This window comes from Dipodomys spectabilis, unplaced genomic scaffold (assembly GCF_019054845.1).
Source record: "Dipodomys spectabilis isolate Male_0828 unplaced genomic scaffold, ASM1905484v1 ptg000163l, whole genome shotgun sequence".
In the NCBI taxonomy this organism is placed as follows: domain Eukaryota; kingdom Metazoa; phylum Chordata; class Mammalia; order Rodentia; family Heteromyidae; genus Dipodomys; species Dipodomys spectabilis.
Genome location: NW_024870840.1, coordinates 9,129,562 through 9,138,431, shown reverse-complemented (window position 1 = coordinate 9,138,431; position 8,870 = coordinate 9,129,562). Strand labels below are relative to the sequence as shown.

Here is an 8,870-nt window from a genome sequence, read left to right as displayed (position 1 = left end):
CAGCACTTCTTTAGAGTATTCTAATGGACTTTTCTGCCTGGGCTGGTTTTGAACCATGATTCTCAGATTTCAGGATGACAGGCATGAGCCACCAGCACCTGGCAAGAATTCATTCTTATGGTTGTCTGACCAAGGTCCTGTTGTCTTGCTAGCTGTTGACCAAGAGTCACTCTCAGTATCTAGAGGACACTCTCTGGTCCACTAAGTGGTGCCTTCCATAGATCCTCTCATACTTCCACTCTCTCTTTCAAAACTCATCTGATTAGGTCAGGCCTGCCCAGATGTTTCCCTGTTGGTCAATTCAAAGTATTTAAGTCTTGAAAATGATATCCCACTGTATTTACCAGGGAAAGGATGAGCTGTCTTCGTCAGTTTGGACTGCTATAACCAATACCAGAACTGGATGACAGGAGCAAAAGTGTCTCTCACAGTTCAGAAGGTAGGTGGGAGCTGTTTGGGCTCCTGGTGAGGGCAGAGGGTCACCTTATCTCCCCATCTGATGGAAGAAAAGTTCATCTCTCTTACAGCTCTTCTTATCAGGGCACTAATCCCATTCGTAAGCACTCTCAATTCATGAACCGGTCCCTTCCCAGGGCACTACCACTGACGCCATCTCTCCATCACGCCTCCTCATCTCTGGGTGAATGCAAGCAAAGGCCATATTGGAATTCAAAGAATGAGGGTGTTTTTACTGAGTGCAGTGGAGGGAGGAGGCCAAACGATCACTACCGGCATGTCTCTGACATGGTGGCAAAGGACATCAGTTGAAGTATCAGGAGGGCACACCTGGGGCCAGGGCTTTCCCCTGCCATGCTTATTTCATGACCCTTTATTAAGACCTAGTTCTGAATGTCCACTTCTGCTTCTGTAAAACAAAAAAGAAAATAGTAAGATATTCCCCCATGTTCTCCAGAAGCACTGGGAGATGTTCATGTGCTATACTTACCACAGCACCCACATGCAAAGGGGAAGACAGCGGGGAGAAATCAATCCCACTCAGTACACTTAGGGGAGAAGTTGCTGCTTCTTGATGGCATCTACTGAGTGGCACGTGGATGTAGGTTTACAGATTCCCACGAAGTCCCCAGTGTGCGCTCCAGACACGCAGCTTGGAGTTGGAAAGACAAGGTCAAGCAGCCTGTGAGCACTTTGACATTCACAGAGAGAAAGGCTCTAAGTACAACACAAATCTGTGAATGCGAGGTCTCCCCCAGCATCCTAGCCAAGACAGGGTGCTGCTCACCTCCATAACTCTTGCCTGATGTAGGACCCTCCTGGTGAGCAGATCTAAGGTACCTCAACTAGCACATGGAAAATCTGTCCGCAAGGCCCCACTTTCATTGATGCCAAGGAAAGATCAAATTGGATCACTTAGAGGACCTAACGGGAGCATGGTGACCAGCAGCACTGGTGTTAAGTCCTGCTTCTAGGCCAGCACCACACGTCCTGGCTATGAGACACAAAAGTCTGTCATCTTTCAGCTGCAGAGGGTCGAAGTCTAAACCGGTTTCGCTGGGCTGGAATCAAGGCCTGAGCAGGAACACACTTCTTCGATAGCTCCGCAGAGGAATCCATTTCTTGGCCTTTTCTAGTGCTTTGCTCACAGTCCCACATCACGCCAGCTTCCTGACTTCCTACCTTCTACTCACACCCTCCAGCTTACATTAGGCCCGCCTGAATGACCTGGGACACTTTTTGTTAGCTCAAGATCCCTGACTTAATCACATCTGCAAAGTCCCTTTTGCCAGGGAGAAAACCTAGTCGCTGGTTTCAGGGCTTAGGATACAGACGTTTCAGGCCCTAACTGTTGTGCGGAGTCCCTATTTCCCAGTCAGATAGCTGTGAGTCTCTCCTCCTTCCCAAAATGATTGAGAAAAATAAAACAAAAACAAAACTCATCTCCAGCAACTTCCCTCACCTACCTTATGAGATTAAACCCATTCTTAAAGAAGTTGTGTTGTTGAACTCTTAAGTATGATTGTACCAGCTGCTACAGGTCATGGATAGAACACCGTTTTGTAAGATTTGAAAACAGATCCTGTTCTTTAACAGTACTCTTGCAATGGTTCCTACAATGTTTGCAAACATCTGTGAACATGCTCACAAGCCCCTCTGTTCCTCTACCCTCCTTTCCAACTGTTCTCTAAATTGACTTGATACTGCATTTTTTTTTTTTGACAGTTCAGTGACAGGCACAAATGACTTTGCTGTTGCCATGGTAACCACAGCATCTGCAAACAGAGGGGGAAAAAAATCAGGATTAAAATGAGAGGAGGAGGGAATCATTCAAATTGGGATTAATGAGTCTGCCCAAGTGAAACTGGGTGCTCACTTGGCATGTTTTAGGGGTGTCTCCACAAGGACCCCTTGGTCAGACAGCCAGGCAGCAGCAGAAGACAGCGAAATGAGTGAGAATGTCTGCTTCCTGCAACGAGCAGTGTCTGAAAGTTTACAGAGCCTTCCACTGTCCCTTCCTTCTATATCTCTCCTATTTGGATTGCCTCCTTTGTTTTCATCTCCTCCTGCTCTTCCTCTTCTGAACACATTAGTTACTATGGAAACATTGGTGTGAATGTCAGAAGGCTCAGCTCAGAAATGCTTCATAAAGTCAATTTATAGACTGATCTGACATTTATCTCATGTTTGGGAAATTTAAAGAATTTGTGATATTCATGACCACAGACAGGGGTGGGTGATAAACACAGCTATCCATAGATTTGAAACTTTGTTTTAGAGACAGTGAAAAAAAAAGTGGGTTTTGTTTTTGAGCGGAAGAATAGCAACTAAAACAGGAATCTGGTTTGGGATTTAAAATTGGATTCATTCTCCCTCAGTTCAGGAATGAGCTCCACCTTCTAAGTTTATAACGTGGACTAGCATCCCTTGTGTCAAAAAAAAAAAAAAAATGAGGGGGAGTGATAGCTAGCTTCTTTAAAAAAAATAAACAAGAAAACTTTAAACTGACAATAAGACCAATGTTTTCTAAAATAATGTCCATAGGGCAATAGGACAGAGAGATGTTAATGCCATATTATCAGGATAAATTTTCAAAGTTACAGAATAATAGGTAATGATCCAAGCACACATATTAGGTATGAGGCCTCTCTTTCTTCTTCCCTACCCCATTTATGTATTTATTTCTCTTTTTTAATATGTATTTTTATTGTAAAGAACACTGTACAGAGGGGTTACAGTTCCATGAATGAGGTAATGAGTACATTTCCTAGCAAGCATTGTTACCACCTCCTTTGATTTTCCCCTACCATCCTTCCCTCCCCACCTCCCCAACTCCTCCCTCCCCCCACAAAGTTGTAAAGTTCGTTTTCAACATAGTGTCTTGTACATCTCATTGTTACAATGGATCAATCTTTATTTCTCTTTTTGGTGGTAGTGGAGCTTGAACTCAAAATCGCACACTTGCCAACCACACTTGAGCCAAGATTCCAGTCTTTCAGGCCCCATTCTAAGTCCTTTGTATGCATAAAAATCCACGTGATCCTCCTGACCGACAGGTGAGGTAGGTCCAATCATTATAATCATTTTACCCTGAGGCACAGATACTAAATAAGTGTCAGAAGCAAATTTCAGACGAAAGCAATCTAGCTACAAGACCTATTCTCTAGCAACAAGCACAGTTGCTTCTCTACAACAAAGCAAAATGTTACAGATAACATAGCCAGATAGAGAGCTTTGAGTTATCATTTCTAGACTGAAAACAGCTTGGAGAAGGACGTCTAGTATTGTCTCTCTGAAGACACCATCCAAACACCTTGTGAAGGCACCATTGAAGGTACCATGGGTTTCCAATGCTTGCAGTGATGAAAAGTACAGTTGAAATCTGCCCTGACTTCTGACCTCAGACTCTTACACATTTTATCATTTGTAACAGAGTAAAAACATTTTAATATGTGATCAGTAGCAAAGCTACAAGTGGCTGAAAGAGTCTTGAAATCCACTCCGCTGTACCCCACCAGAAATGTAATTACAAAGAAAAGCCAAGGTCAATTTGCAAGGCAGTATTTGTTCTTTACTGGTCCTGTTTTCTAATTTCTCTGCCAGCAGGTCACTCTGGGAGAGGCTATTTGTTTGTTTGCTTTGTGTTGTTTGTTTTGAGGAAGCCAGACCAGCTCAGTGTGTGTGATTGACCTACCTGATCCCAGGATCAGTCAAATACCTCAAAGTCAAAGCCAATCAGAATGTCTCATCCCTCTGGCTCCAGTGACTGGTTCAGAGATAGTAGTTCACCTAATCAAAGCCAATGAAAAACCTACCACTGGACTCAAAGCAGAAACTGACACCTTGAGCACAAAGATACATGTAAAAGACTACATAAAGCCCAGCCAAACAACATTACTGAGCCCTAAGAGTCTAAAATCTGTCCATTAAACCTTCCAATTATTGAGTTAATGCCACTTTCTATTCTTCATCTTCCTTTTCTCTCTCTCTTTCTCTCTCTCTCTCTCTCTCTCTCTCTCTCTCTCTCTCTCTCTCTCTCGCTCTCTCTCCCCCTATCTTTTTTTCTTTTTCCTCCTTCCTTTTTCCTCCTTATCTCCCCCACCCCTTCTCCTTCTCTTTCTTCATTTTTTTTCCCTAATCAAAACACATTTTATCTGGGCTACAACAAACAGAAAAGGGTCAACTGGACTCAACATGAAGTAATACCCAGCATGTGTATTTGGAGAGTACCAGATCTTGTTCTCTTTGTTGGCAAACAGGTAAACATGCCTCAGCACACATTCCAAAGTGCATATACCTCTAGACACCAAAAGTCTCTTAGCAACTCATTTGGTAACAAAATAGATATGGCCTTCCTAGACACAAAGCCACACACAGTGTTTACTTACCCCATCTACTGTCCATATTCCTATATTTTCCTGTGAAACAATCTCTGCTTTGTCATTACAGGATGCGACATAGTCTTTCCCAAGAGTGTACTACAACCAAGAGAAACAAAAAACTGATAAATTAAAGCCCACACAAAAGGTTTTAGATAGAAGACCGTGGACTTGCAGCTACATTGAAACTGAATGCATAAATGGATTTAATCAATAAGCTTCTAATCTTTCAGTAGCTAATGACATTATCATGAGCCACAAAATGAGAACATCTCCCCTACCAAAATCATATTGACAGCAAATTTACATTTACATGTCAGATCAAACACTACTTTCATAAACACCCAAAGTGAAAATCACTACATTTAGGACAAAAAAAAAAAGGAAAAGGAACCATGAGTATGGGAAACCAGCAAGGAAGAGCTACAAGAACAGAGAATCTACTGCCTGTCTGTGAAGCCACATCACGTGCTACTAACTGAACACTAACTCTCAATGTGACAGGATTGCAATGCTGAGTGCTCTTGAAACTGGAATTCCATGTCCAGTGGGGATTTATTCTAAGCCCACCTCCCTGAGTTCTCATATTAGACAGAAACATTCAATGTCCTTTACATTTTAGTTATCTCTCCAGCAAAGAGAACTACCATACGATGCAATATCAGAAAGAATATTGGTAATTAATCCCAAATCATGCCAAAGTAGTAAACTTTGGGGTCATGAGCTATCATTTTTCTTTCTCTTATTTAGAATAGTAGTCAGTATGCATCTACTTAATTGATAAGTGGAATAAATGCCACATTGGAATACCTCTGCCATCTGACAACACCAATATATCAATGGGACAACTTCCTAAAAGAGAAAAAAGTACTAAAGAAAAACCCTGAGTTGGTGACTCCACTAATGCTTAAAAAGGCCCCCTGGCCTCCCATCAGCTATAGAAAAATAAATTGAGATTACCCTAGAGGTGATTTTTAGTCCTTTTTTGAAAGAATAATTTGTCTGCACACACTGAACAGGTAAAGGTGAGCAGGAAGAAGTGTGAATTATTTAAGCCACAGACTATCAAGCATAGATTGATTCCAGAATTTGTAGACTTACTTGAAACTTGAAAGAAAAATAGAAAACAGAAATGAACTATGTGCCAACTATCATACTATATAAGAAATGGTACAAGCCTACAAAAATTGTCTAACTTGAAATAGCCTGTAGGATAGTTGAAAACAGTTGAGTCCTGTCTCCCGGTTAATAAACTTTCAATGTCTACCAACTGTAAAAGCCCAGCTGGCTCCAAGTTCTCTCTCTCTGGCCAAACTCAGCACGCTGCCAAATTGCTCTACCTCTGTAGCATTTGCCCAAGTCCAGCCTATCTTTTCCACAAGACTAGTTCTTAACTGCCTCTCCTTCATTCCAGTTTCTCCTCCAATCTTCCTTGCACACAATTGCCAGATTAATTTTTCTGAGGAGCTTTCATTCCTATCATTCTGTTTCAAAACCTGTTTCCCATTACCCACAGCAGCATTTCAGAAACTTCAACTGGATGGAAGCACATTTTGCTATCTTCACACTTCCCTCTGTGTGTGTGTGTGTGTGTGTGTGTGTGTGAGAGAGAGAGAGAGAGAGAGAGAGAGAGAGAGAGAGAGAGTGTTTTACTAAGGATTGAACCCAAGTCTTTGCACATACCATGCAAGCATGCTACTACCCAAGCTATGCCCTTTTGTTTATTTTGTTAATTTTGTTATGTAAGAGTCTAACTTTGCCTGGCTGAGTCTTAAATTGCAGTCCTTCTAACTCAACCTCCCTAGCATTGGGATCATAAGCATGTACCACCATGCTCAGCCACATAGCCCTTTTTGAAAGTTCAGAATGAATGCACTGTCATCTACCTGTCTTTTGCAAAGTTAAAATTCCTTAAACTTTGGTCAAACCAGACCCTCCACTTTTTCCCCCATCCCCTTTTATGTGACAATGAATCTCAGTTGTCTTTTTTTAAGTTGTGGTAAAATAAACATAAAATAAAATTTACCATTGTAAAGTGCACATTGAATACATCCATAATGTTGTACAACTGTCATTCTCTAATTCAAGTATTTTATCATTAACCCAAACCAGCAAAAATGTCAAGTGCCCTTGGTCATTAGCTACAGAGAAAACTCTGCTAACTACTTTGGAATCCTTCCCCAGTCAAGATCCAAATGAGAACACAGCCCTGGCCCACAACCTTTGATGACAATCCTTTGAGACTTTGCACAGAAGACTCAGTAAAGCCATCCCAGACTCTTGAGCTATAGAAACTCTACAATGACAAATGTAAATGGGTTGAAGCTACTAAGTTTTGGGTAATTGTTTATACAGAAACAGAAAATGAATATAGCTTGAAGTTATTATTGTTATTGTCAGGTATTTTTTTATGTTTTTGCCCAAATGACTTAAATATCATTGGAGTGACAGAATACAGTAATTAGAACAAAATGTAAATGTGTTTCTAACCAATTCACCAATCATGTAAAGTGACAACAGCCTGCTTCATGTTGACGTGCTCTACTGCACAGTAGAACAGGTAACTCTTCTATTGGTTGCTGAAATTCTTATTCTTCACAGTTTCTTTGGCTTTTAATGAACCAGTTGCTCTCAGATAAAGGAAAAGACTGTGGCAGAATGTATCAGCTTTGAGGATCAGAATGCAGCCATAAAGAAACAAATAGGAAGAGCACGTTAACTGCACAGCACACAATCACACAGAAAATACTCAACTGCTTATTGTTTTTTCCGCACTGTATTCCTCTGCTGTTTGAGTCAGTATCTTCTCATATGAATGATTTCATAAAAAGAGTTGATGATCTGGCATGAAATCAGTCATTGCTTTGACTGATATAGCCAATTTATACATAATAAATACAGAGACGGAATGGAGAGCCTCTATGATCATTTAAAAATGAAAATATTATGCTTCAAGTTATACTGTTCATCTTGATTATAAAATAAATTTACAAGTGTGAGTGTGTGAGACATATTAGTTAGATGATAAACATATAATTTAAAAATATAAATGAAACATTCTTTTCATCTAATATGCTTCATACACATATACCATTTAAGTAGCTAACACACCATCTATATAAAAACCTAGCAAAGATAATTAGCAATTTTTATATTGCTCACAGAAAATAGAATTCAAAATGAAATAAAGTACAGAGGAAAGAAATGCAACAGTGTATGACATAAAACTAATTCTCTGACCATGGTACCATCGACCTCCAAAATAAAAAAGACAAGACAGTGATTCAAAAATAATTGGAAACAAATGAGATCTGTGCTTTTGTAAAGGGAAAGAAGGCTCAGCAAATGTGGGAAGTCACCACATTTATGGCTAAAATGCTGAAAATGAAGGTTTTTGGGGGTTTTTTTCGGAGATGTCCAATCAGTAAGACCATCTAATATTTAACTAGTACTTTCTAAATTCCAGTTTGAATCCATTAATTTTAAGGCAAGTTTTCGTATTTTGCTTTTGGAACTTTCACTCCAAATCTTTAGATGGTTTGGACCCTACCCATTTGTTGTGCATACTACTAAACAATTTCCCAAATGCAACCACTGGCTTATTCCTTTCAGACCCGTTCTCCTCACTGTGGTCATGGTGGTAGGAGTCGTCTTTCTTTTAATTGATTGTATCACATCCCTGCTTTAAACCCTTGGACTGGTTCTTCTTTGACCTTAGAAGAAAACATTAGTACCCTGGAATGCAAGGCCATTGGTGCTCTGACATAACTCATCTTCTCTACAACACACATAGTTTCTCCCAAACTGGTTTCTGCAGGTTTTGGTTACACTATTTCAAGTCTCCTATCAAGAGGCACCTCCACCTTCCTCTTCCTTTTCACCAGGCCTATTTCTACTCATCCTTAACCCTCAGCACAGGACTTCCAGGTCCTATTTTCCCTCCTAGTACCTGCAATCCTTCTTAGGTTCCACTCTACCTCCTTGAGTTATAACTATGGTCCCTCTTTGCTGCCTCCATGACTTTCTGAACATATT

At 40.5% G+C, this 8,870-nt stretch overlaps 1 protein-coding gene across 1 annotated transcript in view; it reads right to left on the bottom strand.

Annotated features, from left to right (window-relative positions):
• Nucleotides 1-594: 594 nt before the first annotated feature.
• The window catches only part of Nedd1 (NEDD1 gamma-tubulin ring complex targeting factor), a 56,563-nt gene continuing 48,287 nt past the window's right edge, over nucleotides 595-8,870 (bottom strand). Inside the window, exons 17-19 of the transcript XR_006149523.1 lie at nucleotides 4,845-4,934; nucleotides 947-1,108; nucleotides 595-865 (exon numbers count right to left, since the gene is read on the bottom strand). The gene's annotated coding sequence lies outside the window, so the exon portion shown is untranslated. The remainder of the gene's footprint in view (nucleotides 866-946; nucleotides 1,109-4,844; nucleotides 4,935-8,870) is intronic.